Source organism: Leptinotarsa decemlineata, unplaced genomic scaffold (genome assembly GCF_025532065.1).
Source record: "Leptinotarsa decemlineata unplaced genomic scaffold, Ldec_3_MD MMD2_tig00026307_RagTag_RagTag, whole genome shotgun sequence".
Classification (NCBI taxonomy): domain Eukaryota; kingdom Metazoa; phylum Arthropoda; class Insecta; order Coleoptera; family Chrysomelidae; genus Leptinotarsa; species Leptinotarsa decemlineata.
In genome coordinates this window covers 2,901,029-2,921,513 of record NW_027412681.1, presented here as the reverse complement: position 1 = coordinate 2,921,513, position 20,485 = coordinate 2,901,029, and the positions used below count along the sequence as shown (strand labels likewise).

Below are 20,485 nucleotides of genomic sequence, written 5' to 3'. Positions count from 1 at the left end.
ATGGAATGAGCATCGAGTAAATTCATTTGATAGATAAGAGCGCGGTGGAATTACAAAAATAACATGTTTGTCATACAGAGTGTCTCATCGTTTAAGAAAAAACAATAAGTATTTTACCAGCATACTCAAAAATTTTTGAAAAAAAAAATAACACAACAAATCAAAGTATATTTGGATACAGCTAACATACTTCCAGAAGTGCAATCTGGATTCCGACAGAAACACGGTACCAACACTGCTCTGTTGAAGGTTATCAATGATATCACTACTTCTCGGGACAAATCGATGGTCTCATTTTTGGTTATGCTTGATCGAAGCAAAGCATTCGATCTGGTAAACTTCAAACTATTGCTGAGTAAACTAAAATACATTGGGTTTGAATGCAGTTCTTCAGATTGGGTGAGAAGCTATTTCACAGGAAGGGTTCAACGGGTTATATTGGATAATGATCAATTATGCTCATCTCTTCAGGAAACTTCTTCTGGTGTACCACAAGGTAGCATTCTAGGTCCATTACTGTTCTCTCTTATCATTTTTGACTTTCCTGCCACGTTATCCTAGTGCGACGTACATTTATATGCTGATGATTTTCAATTATATCTGTCAAGTCAATCTAATAATATTTACCATGCTATCACCAGGATGAACTTAGATTTAGAAAATACACTTCTATTTTCCAAAAATCATGGCCTTCGAATAAATCCAAATAAAACAGTAGCCCTATGTTTGGGATCTGACCTACAAAGAAATGAAGTTGAAACAAATTTCCATCTTTTTCTTGACAATGAACAGATTGACTGGGTGAATTCAGCAAAAAATTTAGGTGTATATATCGATGACACTCTCTCGTTCAACGAGCACGTTGAACACACTTACAAAATTTGTTTTTTCAAACAAGAAATCCTTATACAAGTTCAAGTTTCAGCTTTCTGAAGAAACAACACTGAATTTAGTTCAATCATTGATTTATCCCCATATTGAGTATTGCTGCTTCTTGCCAGACTATAATAAACACAAACTTCAACGCATATGAAATGCTTGTATGAGATTTGTGTGCTGCATAAACTACCGTGATAATGTAACTCCATAGTGAAATTAGATCAGCTGAAAATTAAGTTTAGAATTCGATATCTCATATCTGTATTCTTATATAAACTATTGGAGAGCAAAACTCCTAATTACTTATTCAGATTAATTAGTAAGCGATCTAATAATCATTCTATCAATTCGAGAAAAGATACATTTACCATTTGATGTTTCCTTACTTTGGACCGAAGTATCTAAATAATCTATTACCGTATATTCATTTGTCTATATGTCAATTCAAAAAAACTTTAAAAATGCATTTCTTAGATGTTCAAAAATGATTGTAATCTTTTATATTATCTCCATAATAGTTTTTTTCATTATTTTTGTGTCTATTGTAACTGTTACTTATAGTCTTACTGTATGCTTATTTTTTTTTCTTAATTATGGGACGGGTGAAACTTATACAATATACCTATAAGTTTGAAAATGTCCTTATAGGACGAAACTGCAGTAACGTTGGTTACAAATAAAAGTGGTAAAAAACATAGAAAGTTTAATCTCTCTTCTCTCGATTGATTATAAAAAATAAATTTTTTTTGAGCATTAAAAAAATATTTTCTTATAAATACAAGTTTTCTACTTAAAAAATATACACTTATTTATTTGCATGCTATTTCCTGAGCTTTTCAATTAATTGAGTTCAATGAATTGAAAAAAATAAAAAAAATTTTTGTTTTTGTCAGATTAAGCGAATCCCTCCAAATAATCGTCAGATTATGAGACAGCACGTCTATAACATGAAGATGAACCATATATATACATCAATCTGACGCGCTTGAGTATTTCAAAATGTCGAATTTTTATTGCACATTATAATAATGGCCGTGAGTTTGCGTCAGATCGAAATCGTCAGATTATTGAATGAGAACTTTTTTTGTTGCCCTCAACACCCCCTCAGAAAATCTGACGCGCTCGATTACATTTTTTTCTTTTCACTTTTAACCTTTACTTACAACCACCCACATCATGCAAACGATCAGATTAACATACCAACGTTATTAAAAATACGTAGGACATTGATGCTATCAATATCTGACGTCCTCGAGTATGTCTAGTATTTTTTTACATATTCAAAAATCTATAGCTGCTTCCCACACCGATGAAAAGGTATATATTATGAAACATTTTTTTCTTCTTATCATCTAAGCTTTGCAACCTAATATGTCTCAATGACGCTCGAGTAAATCCCCATTTTGCATCGTGGGCTCCCCTGCTATTATTATTAATATTGGATGTATTTCAATTATTGGTATATATATTTTGTGTAAAATTATTACAATATGTTAAAACAACGATAAAAATAAAATAAATACAACAATAAAAATTAATTGGCGCTCCGGGGCGACTTCATTGATTCTAGTGGCGCATTTGCTTTTTCAGCTGCAAGAAAACCCGGAAAAACCTGCAGCACCACATCATCTGAAGATCTTGATCTAACAATGTCCTCTCTCTCATAAAACAAAATGTAGGGTGTCTCCAGAGGCTCCAATAAATTCAATGCATCACCAGAACACTTCGTGACACGACTATCGTCAAACTTAAACCAGTCCGTTTCTTCTTTGACCAAGGCGTAATAATGACCACATTCAACGCCAGAACCACAGTGAACAATGACTGCATGAATATTATAACAGTGGTCTGCTAGGTTGAAATGTTCATCTATTTCGAACCTTCCAAAGAGTTTCTTGCTTCCGTTAGAGGTTGAGTCTTGTTTGAAAATCATCAGTGTTATTATTAGATTGACTGGTGCCTCAGCTATACTTGTTTCCTTATAACAGTCAGTTAGTTTGGCGCATGTTTGACAATACAGTCGATCATCGCCTGTAATAGTAGAATTTGTTTCGATAGCAAATCACTTCTCACTCTCACCAACAAATTAAACATAACAAAGAGCTAAAACTGAGAACATATGTTTGAGACGAGTGTAGCAACATAAAAAATGAAAAAAAAAACACTAATCGAATGTATGTAGCTCGCAAAATTTGAATATTCACCTTGAGTTCATCATGTGATATGGGAACTGAAGCTACGCCTGAGTCTATGAACATTCCTGAGCATTTATTTGACTGGTTCATGTCAAAGTTATACGAAACAAATTTGAAATAATTACGTGAGGCCCTGGGAAAACAAAAATTCATGAAACTTCCAGTATCCGACTGCAATTTATCATCAGCAAAAGTGAAATATTCCGGTGCCAAGTTGACAATTGCGAAGTCCATTATGAAAACAAACGCTGCCACATCACAGATTCCCAGCGACATACGATGCCAGTAATTAGTTATCGGTAATGAGGGTTTCATTCCGCATAATAAGCCAGTAATTTCATTCGAGCACGTGGAAGCCGTTTTTGATTTGCCGCCGGTGGCGAAATTATACCATAAATTGCCAGTAACAAATGGGTAATTAGGTTTGAAATATTGAAAAAGTTCAATCGATGAATGACCCATAGGTTATGGAACATTTCCACCGATTCGTTACTATTTTATTAACCATTGTGACAGTCAGAATGGAGATTTGAGATCTTTCTGGAAGAATGGCGTAGATTATCGGATTTTCTGGATGGGAAGTGATATATATTTGATAAAAATGTAAGGTGGCGCAGTTTATAGCCCTTAAGGGGATTCGAGACCTGATTTTGAGATTGCTACGATCTGGATCAGACAACAATATCGTTTTATGAGAGATGTCCGACAACGAATTGATTCGTTGAGAAGTTTATGGAAATTTATAGTGGAATCAAAAAGGTTCCATTTTAGTACCCATTATCATTCATCCACGTTCATTCCACATCTATCAATCACCGACAATAATAACACTTTCACTATACCCATGATCAAAAACATAAAATACTTGGGAGTATACTTAGATAGTCAAATGAAATGGGAAACTCACATAAAAAAGCTCACTTTCAAATTGAGAAGCATCATAGCAAAGTAAAATAATCAAATGAACGGACTCGATGTACTCCTGAAATGGATACTAAGGATAATATACTCGAAAGATCGATTATATTTCAGTGATGGAATTGATTGATTGATTCATATAAGTAGGACAATCCTAATTTACAAAAAATGAAATAGTTAACATACCTATTTCACAATGAATATAACTTATTCATAAATGTAAGTATGAAGATATATAATAAATTTGAGTTGAAATATACAATATTTTCCAAACAATCAACAAGAAGTTACTCATTGATGAAACAATCATGTCGTGAAATGAGTTCTGTCTAAAATGTATAGTCTTAAATGATATAATTATTTTCATGAGAAGTTTTATTGATTTCCATCAAGTGATGGGTCAGTTAATTCAAAATTTTCATCATAATTTTTCTACACACACGGTATGACCTAGAAATTATTTTTTTCATAAATCTGTTTAAAAAAATCTGTTTGAAATATGTTTTTTCGTCAAACAACTGTCGCACCCCTACGATCTACAACCCTCAGCAGTCGAAACTTGTGCGAGCTAAGGATTAACGAGGTCTTACCTTTCAACGTGTGATTCCTAACAGAAAGCTACAAAATAAACATTTTGTAGCTTTGAAGCGTCATACAAAACTGACTAATATTCATTAACACCAGCATAATTTGGTATTGGCTTAGAAACACGTAGCGTGAGAGCCAATTTTCCGACAACCCGATACCATTTTCATTTATTTTCTCGGTGAAAAATCCTATAAATCACCCCGCGAACAACCAGCCTGGATTATTTTAATAATGGAAGTCGTTGAAACTACAAATCGTTTTCGAGGAAAGTTTTTTCTTCGTTTATTGCTCTCGAAGTTTTTTAACAACTCATAAACTGAATAAAACAAACGAAATTCTAAAGAACACGCGAGGCACAATTCCATACTTTCCTACGAACTATTTGGAGAAATCGGAAAGCTGTTCCGTTCTAGTTCACGAATCGCGATTACTGCTAGGGGAAAGTGGGGAAGAATATCACTAGCACCTAACACTGTACGAAACTACTAAGATAAAATTAGGTCAACTTCATTTTTCAAAGAGCAGAATGTGGCATTCAACTAAGTGTTAAATAAGCAAATCTAAACTATTGAGCATGATTTCAAAAACTGTTCGCAAATAGAATTTTGATGTCTGTGGACTTGCTGAAGTAAAACAAGTACCGAAAATTAATTCTTCTGAAAACATACTTGAGGATGATTCAATTGAGAATCAATTTCACCTTCTAGAAGTGAAATTTGAGAATTTTTCATTATCGTTTCGTTGACTGAATCATTTGATATAAAAGTATACAGAGTGAGTGAGTAACTCAATCTTATAGTCGTCAATATTTTCATTCAATACTTCACTGAGAAATCTGAAACACATTTTTCTATCAATTGTTCAACCTGATAAAAATATCAAACTTGGACAAAATCAGTGGCGTACTATGATTTTCAGCTTAAATACAAAACCTTTGTTACTGAATTCCATCATTTACGACTTCCATGTGGTCACGAATGTGACCACAGAGTAAAAAGAAATGAAAATGAACAAAAACAAGCGAAAAATTTGAAAATTAAAAAAAATTTCAAAACAAGTTGCATCACAACATGTAGGGTGACGACTGGACTATTACTCCAAGAGATGAATATTTATAATGATGAAAATAATAATAATAATAATAAATAGTCTTTATTTTATGTGGCTGAGTTTGTCAAAGCGCTATTCTTTCACTCAACCACGCTTGAAAAAAAAATACAATAAATAAATTGCAGTTTCAGGACAATAGTAAAATAAAATACAAATGTTTATGTTTGGATCACTGTTGACTGAGCAATTCAATTTTGAGTTTACTTCTGAATAGCGGTAGTGATGAATTCTTCAAAGATTCACTGAGTGAATTATACATTATTACAGCTTGATACATGGAGGATCGTTCATAGATAGTGCTGTTTTGATTCGGAATGTCAAACTTATTATTAAATATAAGGTTCCTTGAATGTATCTGATGTCTGGGAAAGAGTTTCTTTGCCAAATAATTGGGTTGATGTTTTTTTATCAGTTTGTGAATGAAACAGGCGGAATGCAATTTGCATTTTTAACCAATTCAACTGATTGATTGAAGATGTCACATGATCTCTGTAATTCAAGCTAAATATTAGTCTAATGCAGGCGTTCTGAATTCTTGCAGTAATTATGGAATCGATACAGTAGGTCATTCACTAAGTGGAAAACATCTGTATACTGATCACGAATCTAACGATCATCAATTTACCAAATAAGGAATCATAAAGACTCTAGTGGATCGTGTTTTCGTGTTCTGTGATACGAATGTAGGTCTAGAAAAGAAACCTAGCATCATCAAAAAGATCTTCAACGGAATGGATACTCCAAAGTGATGGTGTAACAGACTTTGACTAGAAGACAACAAGAACCTCGCAAGGATAAGAAGCCGTCACAACCAGTGCTTGTACTTCCCAGATAATTGTCGGAAAGAATGAAAGAAGTGGGTCCAAGTACAATATTAGAACCTGTTTCAGATCCGGAAACACCATCCGTAGTAGCCTTACGAAAACCAGGCTACCAAACGCGGACTGCGATTCTAAGAATTGCATTTACCAGATACCCTGTGAGTAAGACAAACCGTATGTCGGAGAAACTAGAATGCCATTGAAAGTTTGCATTGCCAAGCACAAGAAAAACAAACAGTGAGGAGAAAACATCAAATCGGGATAGCAGATCATGGTTGGACTCATCAACATAATATCAATTGGTCCCAAGCTGAGATCATCCACAGGAACCAACACTGGTTCAAGAGGAAGTTCAATGAAGCTGCTTATATGTTGTCCAAAGACGCATTCAGCCAAGCTAGCATAGAGATACACAAAATATGGAACCCTGAAATCAAGCTGAAAATGGTCATTTCCCGCTAAAAGGTCAACTCCTGCTGAACTGGTGAAGCGGAGGGAGAAAATAAATGAAAGCACTCGAATGACTTCTGAAAAGTCATCTCTCGGAGGAATAATTCTGATCGCCCGAAGACGATTGTGGATATTAACAATCGAAACGTTGTGAAGTGACTTCGATCAATTTTTCGATTTTTTGCTCATTTTCATTAGTCTTCTTTTTCTACTCTGTGTTCATCATCAATTTGCATGTTGATTATTTCATTTGTTTCACTGTATTTTCATTTCACGTTTCATTACTTAATGTACTTGATATTTCAGCTATCATTTCTTTCATAGATTTTGAATTATAGTACAACTGACCGATTCAGGTGAATCTGTATTTGGTGTGTGACCACCTCACTAGAGTAAGAATGGGCATATATTTCAGTATCATCTGCATATATATGCCTACATTCGTTTTTGCGAATATTGGTAAGTCATATGTATACAGAGAGTATAGGTGTGGGGATAAACCGGACTCCTGTGGAACACCAGCTTCCATTGAAAAATCCGTAGAGATAGCTTGACCGGTTGACCAGATGAGAATCCAAGATTCTCATCATGTATAAAGGCATGTGTGCCGTCCACATTTTCCCGATAAATCGCTCTGTTCAAACGGTGTCAAAAGCTTTATGTATGTCCAACAGGACCATGACTGTATTCTTCTTCTGGTGAAAGGCCTCCTTCATTCTGTGGACCAGTCGGACCAGTTGCAGTTCCTCCGGGTTTCAGCCTTTTCTCCAGACGGAGAAGTCTGATCAATAAGATCTCGTCAGCAATCTTGGCGACCGAGCTGAGTGGAGAAATCGGTCGGTAGCTCTCTCTCTCTCTCTGGTTCTTCGGTTTTCCCGACTTATAGATGGGTACTCCGTGAGCTTCATGCAGTCTGGGTAATGTTGTAATCTGATTATCCCGTTGATTTGTACGAGACCTTTGCGTGGCAGTGTCTCACCTCCTCAAAGTCGGTGAGGATTTTAGCAAGATTTTCACCATTTAGGCATGGGGGAAGTATCGAGCGCACTACGCTCTTCGCTGCTGTCTGGCGTTGTTTTGTGAACATTATGGAAATATTCGCCAAATATTCTGATCTTCTGAACGTCGGTCACCTCTCTCTATGGTAGGCATAGGCTCGTGTCTGTTGTCTAGACGTCGCGCCTTCCTCCACATAGAGTTGTCCTGAACGTTCAGTCTCTCCAGTTTCTCCCTCCACCGAGCATTGGTAAACTCATTTATTCGTTGATTGACCCTCTTCGCAAGTCTGAGCATGATCCCTTCGAATTGAGGAGCTCTAGTAGTTTGCCACATTTTTCTGGGGCTGTGTATCTCGCGAAGAAGTTCCTCAATGTCCTGTGGAAGAAGATCCTCATAACTTTTTAACCACAATCAATCTTGTGGACTTGTCTCTCGCGATCTGAATGTTTTTAATAAACGTTTCAGTTATTCCGTTCAGATTTTCGATGTTATTCACCCAAAAGAGAACATTCCGACCCTTACCACCTGAAAGCCCCCAGAAATGGTTGACCCTTTTCGAATATTCTCCACTCCTTCCTACACGAAATCCGATATTCAGAATTGCAAATGGCAGCATTCTTATGCACCGCGTTGCACTCTGTTATTTCATGCCCGATTTTGTGGAATATTAATGTACGTTGTAATTTATTGCACTCTTAACAGTATGATGCGTGGAAGTTGGAGGTAAATAACCTGACCCGATAAAAATTCATATTTTCTCGTACACGATATCGACACTATTTTACATATTGCTTTCGAAAGTTCGTTATTGAATATTCGTCGAGCAACTTTTGCGGAACTATATGTATGCATAGGCAACTCCGCTCGAATTCATACTTTGATGAATTTCAGAAGTAGGCGGTGGAAGTTGCTGTCACCACATATATTGCTGGTAGTTTCTATCGAAATCTGTACGAAAGTTTTCACACAGAGCGATAAAGTCTAGGAATTTCCGAAATGAGGAAGTGCAACTAAAACTATGGTTGATGATATTATGTTTTGAATGGAAAATGTTGAGAATTTCTTCATCTGGAACAACTTGTAGATTCAAAATAGACGTGACAAATCCTTCGGAATCAAAAGAGTGGGTCTACAGAGCTATCCATCCGGTAGAACCAAAACTCGATTCCTGGATGTTGAGGAAGGGGTCCCCACAAACGACCCACTTTGTCAGGTTAGAGGCAAGGTGGTGGGATAATAATAATAATAATAATAATAATGTTTATTTATCAAAAAATTACAATATTGAATATATCAGTAGTGCTTGAGTGATGCATAAATAAACAATGGCATCACTGAAGAAACAATCGCAAGATTGCTCCTTGTGCGTGATATAGCCTCTAGAAAAGATTCAACAAAATGACAAAAAAAACATTCATGTAGCACATAAGACAATATTTAAAATGATTGGTTGTCAGTTTCATGCAAGATATTACATGATATAAATATCACAGTCGAGTCGGTAAAAGCGTCGCATCCAGATCAAGTGAATAACACGATCGGTTTGAAATCTCAGTGAAACATAATATACATATATCACATTATAAATTATCTAAATATCACCAATAGATGGTTAACAGTTTTATGCAAGGTATCACATGAGATAAATATCACAGTCGGTAAAAAGTCACATCTAGATTCTTATTAGAGATATATGTCATTGTTTTTTGAATATGACAAACAATTTGTTAAAGCTTATAAATTATAACAGGTTTGAATTTTTGCACTTTTTACAGTAAAATAATTTTTTGGAATATATCTCTGTCATAACTATTTAGCCAATTTTTTACTTGTTTCTTGAACTTAATGTAGTTTTGACTAGTTTTTATGGTTTCAGGTAGTAAATCCCAAGTTTTTGGACCCAGATAGCTGCAGTGTCTCTGTCCCACTGTTTTGTTACATTTCGGAACCACAACACTATGTTTTTGTCTCCTAGTATTGTATGGGTGATCCGAGCGTGTTATTTTAATTTCATTTTTATATATTTTCTGCAACATTTTTTGGCAATAGAGTTGTCTAACATCGAAAATGCCACTTTCTTTGTATAAATTATCGCTTGGATACATCCTTCCTTTGCCCAAGATAATTTTAAGAATTTTTTTTTGTACAATATTGAGGCAATTTGAGTGTGTGTCATTTACTCCTCCCCATCCTATTATGCCGTATGAAAGTTGGGACTGAACTAAACTATAATACACAGTTGTCAAATGGGTGATATCAAGGTATTTTTTCAAGAGTTTGAATCTTGATATGAATCCTTGAAGTTTATTTGTGAGATACAATATATGTAAATCCCATTTCAAATGTCGGTCAATTTTTATACCGAGGTATTTAATGGAGCTGGCTTCTGGAATTGATATATTCTGGTTTATATTCAATGGCCCCATATTCGGCAAATTGTTAGTATAGGAGGTGAAGGGTAAGTATTTGGTCTTTTCCGCATTCAAAGTAAGTTTATTGTATAAAAACCATTTATTAATATTATTGAAATCTTTTTTCGCCTTCGCTTTCAGTTGTTGCCATGTATCGTCACTATAAAATACTGCTGTGTCATCTGCAAAGCTCAGAATAGTTCCTTCAGAGGTCATTTTCAATAGGCTGTCTATATAGATGGTGAACAGAAGAGGGCCTAAGACCGTGCCTTGGGGAATCCCGTAGGTAATCGTCCTTGGTGTACTTACTGCACCATCAATATCGACTACTTGCTTGCGGTTTGAGAGATACGATTTCAATAGATCATGCGGCTTACCCCGCATGCCAATTTTTTCCAGTTTCTCAAGAAGCCTTGTATGACAAACAGTATCAAAGGCTATAAAGACAATTTGCCTATCGGGGACAACCCTGGAAATGACAACGGACGCTTTTAGTGGATGCATTAGCTGAAGGGATAGTCGTTTGTATCGCTACGAGAGCAGTGAGCCCGCGCGAAGGCGATACCTAGCGAGAATGCATGATATGTGGTGTGGAACATGTCCAAAGCATCCCGTGGATTGGGCTACCTATCGGGCACGTCCCTACGTGGCGGATAGGGGAACGGCCAGGGACTGGTAGATCTGTCCGGAAAGCCAATGTGGCTTTACGAACGGGGTCACCGGACTTCTGGTCAGTGGCAGTACGGTGAGGGGAACTAAAACGCCCAAAAGCCTTTACAAAACATGCCACCGAGGACCACCCTTCCCAAGCTAAGGTGTAAGGAATCGTGCTGACAGCTGAATGGCCGCTGGGTGATATGCCGCAGGGTGAAATCCCCTTGGGGAACTGGGCGAGGCTCTGCCAGAGGTGACCAAGTCTTTCCTTGCTACACGTGGGGACCCACATGAATGGAACAACACAAAAACAGAAACAACCAAAACAAACACCAATTCCGAGGCTGGACAGAAGTACTCAACTCAATCTAAAGCGGTAGCTGGGGATGGACAGAAATGTTCACCCCAATCTACCGCTTGGAATGAGGCTGGACATCAGCAGATCACCTACTTGGCGGCGGGCGCCAAGAGCTTCGCCTTGAATGAAGGCAAGAAACCGGCTGCCGCCCAAAACTTTGGGCGGAGAAGGCGGGTGCCAGATTACTTGGTTCCTCCCCAGCCTGCTAACGGAGTGCTGAAGTGGTGTTAGTTTCACCACCCGAAGTGATGGATGTGGTAACTCTACCACCCGTTGGTACGACTGGAGTGGAGACTCGCATCATTCCAACAATGGAGTTATTCACAACACGCAGGTCGCTTCACAGAATCAGGCTCTTGAAGCGTGGAGAACTGGCTTGTTTGTCTGGCAAAGCAACACCACAATTCAATCGCTTCCCGAATCCAAAGGATGGAATTCCGATCTTGCGGTTTGAACAATTCAATGGCGGGTGCACAAAATGTAAGCCAAGGTCACATTGTCGAGACAACACACAATTTGTATCCAATGTGTGATGGATAACAGGATGCGTCAAATGGCCACCACCTATCATACTTCGAGTCAAGACTTGATCACCAAACAGCATTGCACTAATAGGATACCAATGCTAGGGGCTGCTATGAAGTGTGGCTGCTATAAAGTGGGGCGAGCCACAAGTATCGCCTTCGCGTGCTGTGTGAAACAAAATTATGTGATTCCTTGAATAACCACTCTGGTGGACTCACTTCACCTAAACATTTAATCAGGTAAAAGTTCAAACAGCCTGGGTGACTTTCAGAATGGGCATATTTTAGGGCGATTCCCTCAGCCCCCTTCTTTCCTGCATCTCACTATTGCCATCATTCGTTGCGTTCAGAAATATTCGAGGGTATAAATGTGAAACCCCCGCAAGCCAGAGGCATAAAATCACCCATTTGTTTTACAAGATAAACTTGAACTTCATGCTTAAGGGTGGTGGAAGAGTACACGCATGCTATCGGTATAGAATTCGGGATAGACAGATATGCAATGGTCCATTTCAACAGGAGACGTTGCAAGGAGTATGGAGAGGATGTGCAGCTCGTAGATGGAAGCTGCCTACACCATCTGGATATCGTAAAGACGTATACTCACTTCGAGGTGGAACAACGCCACTCACAAGAGGTAACAGTAATGAAGAACTCTCTCCGCGACAACTATCAGCATAAACTCTGACAGATCTGTTCATCGAAACTGTCGAGAAAAACAAAGTTGCTGCAGTGAATATTCTCGCCTTTCCAATCTCACTCTTCTCGTGTGGAGTACCGAAATGAACCCAAGACATAGTAAAAATCAACCAGTGAGTTCACTGACAATAGTTTCATTCATAAATTCACAAAGTTCACGGTAACCTCGAAACTAAGTGCGTAGCCAATTTTCTTCTTTCACCATTGACGCGCGCTCATATAAAAACGAAATTTAAGGATATTATAGGAGATTTTGTGGTAAGTTACTTATAACCAACTACAAAAACTAAAAGCAATAATAACAGCGAATAAACTGAACACAATATAAATTTCCGACCTTTCATTATAAGTAATCCGTTGGCTGTGGTACCGTCGAATCCTTCGATACTACAGCACTGAACGCGGTGGATGAGAATCTCATCCTAAGAGCGATTGAATGTCCCCGGTACCTCGGGTGGATCACGTGGTGAGAGAGCCTACTGCTTGTATTATTCTACTGTGCCCGAGAGGAGCTGTATCAACTCAAAAAATGAGGCATCTCAATAGGAAACAGAATAGAAAGTAATGGAAATTGAACGATATATCATGAGGAAGAAGTGAAAATTTTTTAAAAAATCATGAATATTCAAGTGGGACACTAGCAACGTCTTCAGAAAAGTTCATTTTTCAGATACGTCTATCAAAAATATCAGCACTAAGTTCAACAATGGAATAAAAGCCAAATTCTATTCGCGAAGGCACTTCATTCGTTTTTGATTTCTGTAATAATCGCACCATAAAGAGTACTGTCACAAAATAAAAACCCTAATCAATAAACATAACCTTCGAAACAGTCTCTGTCTTATCTCTCTCAATGAAATTACACAGTAGGTTTGGGTGAATGTCTGCCGATAAACAATTACCTTTCATGCTATTACCACGCTGAATCATATCTGATTTGACATTTATTTGAAATCCATCCATATCGGTCAATTCCATAAAATAGGTGCCTACTGATTTATCTGAAACATGTCATCATTACTGGATCTTACCACCTTAACACATTCAGTCAGACTGGTTTGAAACTGAATTTTGAAACAAAAAATATTCATTGTGTTGCTATGGACTGACTTGGATTGAATTCCATGTCTAGATTCCCAACTGGAATTTCTAGTCCTAACTGAAAAAGCTGATTAACTCAGTTTTAATATGGCAATAATACAATAAAGATCATCTTTATCTAGATAAGGGACGATTTATTAAGTATAATCACGCCACTATACCGAAAAGTTGAGGATATATTGCAAATTTAGCGATTCAGAGTTGCCGCTCGTGAATACCCCTGAGACGGAATGAATTGAGAAATTGATTGGATCTTGATGATGTTGTGCAAAAAAAGGACGTTCTGTTCAGTTGTCACGAAAACTATAGAGAACACTCCAGATAATGGTTTATTTGAAGTTGTCAGATGACGATTTGGTCAGGTGACGATTTGGTGATTTTGAATCATTTTGAAATAGTTTTCATTTCCTGTCCATCCTTAGAATTATTTGATATTTGAGGATATCATATACGAGTCCTCCACCAAAATGAAGGACTATATGGACTTATACGATAGATGTAATTGAAATTTGACTTTGAAATTCACTTTGGTTTGGAAAATCACTGAATATAATTCTCATTTCTTTTACGTTATGTTCTAGACCTGTCAGATATATTTTTTAAATAAATTTTTAAAAAATCGAGGTTTCTCTGTGAAATTTATGAAACACTTCTCTATCCTGATGAATACGATGACCATATGCAATATCTTGTCTGAAGAAAACTTTTGTTTACCTATTACTGGACAAAAATGAATGCACCTGTTGTAGAACCGAACAACGCTACCTTATCCGTACATCAACTTGTAGAAAACACAGACGAAACTTATTCTATTGATAAAAAGGCTCTCTATGACATCTGCTTTAGGACTCTGAAATTGACCACCCCTTCCTACGGAGATATGAACCACTTGGTATCCTTTACCATGTCCGGTGTCACCAGCTGCCTTAGGTTCCCTGGTCAGCTGAATGCTGATTTCCGTAAACTGGCTGTTAACATGGTTCCCTATCCCCGTCTTCACTTCTTTATGCCCGGATTTTCCCCACTTACATCCCGTGGTAGCCAACAATACAGAGCTCTCACTGTTCCTGAACTGACCCAGCAAATGTTCGACGCCAAGAACATGATGGCTGCCTGCGACCCAAGGCACGAAAGGTATCTCACAGTTGAGAGAAAGGATGTCCATGAAGAAAGTAGACGAACAAATGCTTAACATCCAGAACAAAAACAGCAGCTACTTCGCCGAATGGATCCCCAAAAACGTGAAGACTGCTGTTTGTGACATCCCTCCCAGAGGTCTGGAAATGTCCACCACCTTCATCGGCAACTCTACTGCGATTCAAAAATTGTTCAAACATATCTCCGAACAGTTCACAGCTATGTTCAGACGTAAGGCTTTTTTGCATTGATACACCAGGGAAGGTATGGACGAGATGGAATTCACTGAGGCAGAATCCAACATGAACGACTTGGTGTCTGAAAACCAACAGTACTGTCGACGAAGATGCATGGACCGAAGTCGTTGAAAACTAAACATTTTTTGCATCTGATCTGAAATCGCTTCAGAGAGTTTTTGTACTTTGACCAAGTTTTTTGTGCAATCCACATTTCCTTCTGTGAATTTGAATACAACTCAACTTATTCAAGACTGACTTTTTCTTGTTAATATTTTCCGTGGTTATCTAAAAATCAGTTGACCTCCAGAAATCCTCCTTTTGCGGTACAAGATTCTTATTATATCAACCGCAAGGAAGAGGGCTTGAACACCAACAAGACATTTCATGACACAAAGATTATCGCAATAATTGAAGAATGGTTGGACCAAAGGAGTATGAGTGTAATCGACCATCTGATCCACATGACCACACCCCGTGTGGTCATCTGGATCTATACTGCAATAATAAGACCTATGTTGACGTACGGAGACATGGAGACCGAAAGTTCTACAAGCAACGGCCATCCAAAAATAATATCAAATTCAGCGATTGGCTTGTTTAAACCGCGGCAATGGAATTCATTACTGGTCTGACCCCTCTGGTTACGTTAATGGCCATGTTAATATTACGTTGGTGTAAACCTCGGAGTAGGAATAGGTCAATTGAAGCTGATCCTATGATGAGAAGCGCTTACTGCGCAACCTCTGTAACAGGCAACCAGGGTGCAATTGAACCCAGATTTGTGTTTGATAAACCCTACAAAATACAAATGAAACAGAACACAGATTCAGATGCTACAAATGCAATACGCATATATACAGACGGCTCAAAAACCAAGAAAAGCTCAGGATATGGAGTGCACTCCAGATCACCAAGCTTGAGGATTAAGTGTGGAATAGAAAAAAATACCACCGTGGTTCAAACAGAACTGGCTGGCATCTCAATCGCCACAAAAGAAATAACCAGGAAAAGAATTTCTGGCAAAAGGATAACAATCTGCACTAATAGAAGACAAGCTCTACTAGCCTTGAACAGACAAAGTGTCACCTCAGGGCTAGTACTAGAATGCCACCAAGATTTAGTCAAAGCCTCGGTAGATAATAACATTATCCTGAGGTGGATACATGGCACGACAGGAGTGAAGGTAATCGCATTACCGATTCTTTAGCCAAGGAAGCGGCTGGACTGAGAATTCAAGGATCCAGTGGCACCTACGGCCTAATAACAATTGCGGAACTAGGCAAACGTCACACCCATGCTCAATCACTGAAGAGATGGGATGAAATCAAAGGATGCAATCTTGCCAGGATCACCCTGGGCGACCCTAGGAAGCTGGCGCCGAAGAAATATCTGGCGATGACCAGAAAAAATCTACGCTTTCTGACTGACCACTGTCAACTAAGGAAACACCTCCACAATATGGGGCTAGTGGACACACCTCTATGCAGGATTTGTGAAAAGGAAGATGAAACTGTCAGACATGTCCTATCCGAATGTCAATAAGAGAATGTGTTTTTGGCAAGTTTTGGCCTACAGCTGCCGACATGAAGAAGTTGTCTCCCAGAGACCTGTCCAGCTTCCTGGAAAGAACAGGATGGACGATGACCTAGGAGGACAGCTCCTTGGGAGGATGTACAGTGGATCCCATGTAGTCCTACACTCCCCCTTCCTACCCTACAGATACTATCTCAATAATTGAAGAGGGGTTGAACCACAGAGGTACGAGAGTAATCGGCCGTCCAAGGCTTAATCCCATCATAGGGGGTCTGTTGAAAAAATGAGGTGACTTGAATTTTCTCAAAAACAAAAATCCATTTTTCCATCAATTTTCATTTTGTTCTCTTCAGAGTAGTCCCCTTAGATATAATATTTTTGTGCAAACTTTTCTTCCAATCCTTGATGCAGTTCTCATATGCACTTTCTGGTATGTCCGTGAGTTCTCTAAAATATTCGGAATTTATCCTAGCGTGAACAAAAAATATTTTTCAAGCTAGAGAAAGCTATTGTATAGCGGAACACCTGTCGCGTGTATCAATGAGTTTGGATATGGATTTTCATAAAGTTTGGGCCAGTTCTTTATGGTATCTTATATTACTGAACTTACTTTCTGTTAGGAGATTATGTAATGTTCCAAAGATCGTTTTCTGCTTGTTTCATCAAATTTTGCATAAAACCTTTCAAAAGCGGTGTTGATTTTACGGTATATACTCACTGTCAGCAGAATATGTCGATCGCATACTGAACACTGAGCCATACGAAGCGAGGATAGAAAATCGTTGGTCCAAAATACGGCTAGCGCTGTGGGTTAGAGTGAGGAGAAGAAAAAGCCAGACACTCTGGCGCCGTTATGTGTTACATTACCAAGCGGTTAACCCCTTCCATAAGAAGTTATCACTTCAAAAAACCTATGGATTCATCAGTGCAATATAGCATGTATGGCATGCCCTTCAATAACATTTCTCTGCACCAAAGTAAAACTTTCGAGTCAGTTCTATCTCGTTTCGTTTAGTGAATATCCAAACGTCCTCGCTAATATCCAATTTCAATGGAAGACTCTCCGCACAATAGTTATAACACGACTCCATTCACAGGAGAAAAATTAATCAACTGCATGTCACGAGAAAAACGTTTAACTCTGGAAGTTTTTCGTTAAATGGCTGGCCCTTTTTGCGCCGAAGGTACTGTGTCTTAGTCCGTTCAAGTGTGCGTCGGGTCTTCAAATTGTTTTTACAAACAATCCAATCTGATGAGTTCTTTTGTCCATTCGCTTGGTACGGAAGTAGAATATAAACGAAGACTGGTGCGGTGGATGACTCGTCGTGTTTTCGGTTTTTGTGCGGGTTTACAGGATCCGCTAAAATATAAGAGATAGTCTCCACTTTCGATAGTGGAAATCTCAATTTACAAAATACAAATTCGTCAATAGGATACAAGATTGAACAGAGTTCATTCTTCCTCTTGCACCTTACAAAAAAAAATGAAACAGATGAAAAACAAAAAAAATTACAAAGGACCTAAAATAAAATTGGAATTGTGATAGCGGGCACAACATTTGATTCATGAGGCGGATATCGATACAAACATAAGGAAACTACAAATATTTCAGCTATGGCCTACAAGATCCAATGTGTCATAGAATATATTCGGGTATTATTGCTTTTTCAGAAGCAGAAGGCAGTACCTGAAACTGGAAACAGATTTTGACCGAAAGGAAGATGGTAGGTTGTTATAGAATTCAGCTATCGTATATGTAAATGACCTTTTGAATAGTTCTATGGAATGTCTAACAACATGGATCATTTTGTGCCTGATGTTAACATTATGAACATCAGTTCGATAAGTTATTTCGTTGTAGAGGTAGGGAGGTGTTCTATTTACAATAACTTTATGAAATAATGTCGGAGAATGAAGAGTCCGCCTATCGTACATTTTCAGCCACCTAGCTTTTTTGAGTGTATGAGAAATCGGTTCTCTTTTTTTGATACCATATGAAAATCTCAAACAAGAGTTTTGAACTCTTTGAATTCGTTGTTGCTCATTTTTATTCAGAAAATAATGATACACTACGTCACAATGATTGAAATTAGATAATATCAACGAATCACAAATGAGTAATTTGGTTTTTAGGCTCGAAACATGCCTATGAGGGTATAATACTTCCATTTGCCCAAATGCTCTTCGAATCAATATTGAAGTATGTTTTTTGAATTTGAGTTCATCATCGATACAAACTCTTAGACTTTCAACCTGATTTTCAACCGGTAAAACAGTGTCATCAATTTTTATGATCAGATCTCTAAGTTTTGACCTTGCGACTTTCCTTCCAAACACAATCATAGAGCATTTGGAATTAATAACTTCCAGGGCATGTTTCTTCGATACATTAACGAATTGATTCAAATCGTCATAAATGATATTTTCGCTTTGCTGTACAGAGTCAGGAGTAAAAGAATAATACAACTGTGTATCATCGGCATGAATATGATATTTGGGTTTTTTTAAACAGGTTGTCAAATGGGAGGTGTAAATTATGTAGAGGATAGGTCCAAGCATTGAACCCTGTGGGAAATCTGAAGAAGTATTTTCGAAATCTGACTTGTGGTTCTCCACTTTAACAATTTGTTGTCTACGTGAAATTAATGAATCGAAAAATTTCAAAGCGCTTTGACAAAGTCCATTATAATGTAATATAGATCGAAGTAGTTGATGATCCAATGTATCAAAAGTCTTTGAATTCCTTAGGTTCTTTAATTTTGGGTATTGGTACCACGATAGACTGCCTCCACGTACTTGGGAAAACTTTCTTCTCCAAGCAAAAGTTTATAATAGGTAAAGAACGTGCACTATTGATGGACAACAGATATTTAAGAGAGAGTTATCGAGATCATCTATTCCTTTTGATCTACTTTTCATTTGTGACATGAATGTTAACAGTTCATTTTTGGTGATCAATGTCAATTGAAGAAATGATGTGATAGAATCATTCACATTATTACTGTAAAATTGTTCCAGATTTGGGTTAATCTTATTACACCGTTGTTGCGAAGCAATAAAAAAACATTCATGTTGTTAGGATCACATAAATGGGAGGAAAGATTCAATATAGGTTTTTTATTGTGAATATCGAGTTCTTTTAGTTTCAACCAAAGATCTCTGGAGTTATTATGGTTATTATTAGAGGCAACGTATTCTAGATAAGCCTTCTTTTCTCGCTCAATAGAAGATTTAGTGGAGTTTCTAAGAGTTTTGTAATAATTCCAATCTTCAGCTTTACCGGTTTTTCTGAATTTGTTTCGGGCTTTATCTCTTATTTTCATCATAAAGTTCACATTGTTTGTAATCCATGATGTATAAGGTTTGTTGTTACTGTTGATCAGTTTCTCACTTGTTTCTCAAATCAAATATAAATAAATAAGAACTGAAAATCCCAATTCTTTTCGAAATACCCCACATTCAACGGATAAGGGAGATTCCACTTCTTCACCATTCGCAACTTTCTGATAGAAACGAGTTCGACAAACAAATTCGAACTCTCCCCAGAAGCAATAATGAAGTAACAGCCAATATATCTCCTACGAAATGCATCAAAAACTAATTCCAAAGTGTGGTATCAGCATTTTCCATTGCGCAGAGTTACGACCCATTACATACCAGATTAAGAGATTCATTAGTGGAATTACATGGTGTATACGTTGGAACTCGTGTTATACAGCTAATATTAAGTTTTATGGCTATTCCCGGTTGTAGGTTTATGTTTTTGGCGAATAAATTGCATGCCTACTGGCTTGTATATCAAACTTAATAAGTCGCCTAGATTACAACTCTAACTTGCTCCCCTCGAGCAGGTGCAGGGGCACTAAAAA

The 20,485-nt window shown here is 37.6% G+C and overlaps 1 protein-coding gene and 1 pseudogene across 1 annotated transcript in view; one reads left to right on the top strand and one right to left on the bottom strand.

Moving 5' to 3' along the window:
• The window catches only part of LOC111509829 (protein turtle homolog A), a 203,242-nt gene that overhangs the window by 166,477 nt on the left and 16,280 nt on the right, over nt 1-20,485 (bottom strand). The gene's annotated exons all lie outside the window — the stretch shown is intronic.
• LOC111515648 (tubulin beta chain-like) lies at nt 14,438-15,212 on the top strand (annotated as a pseudogene).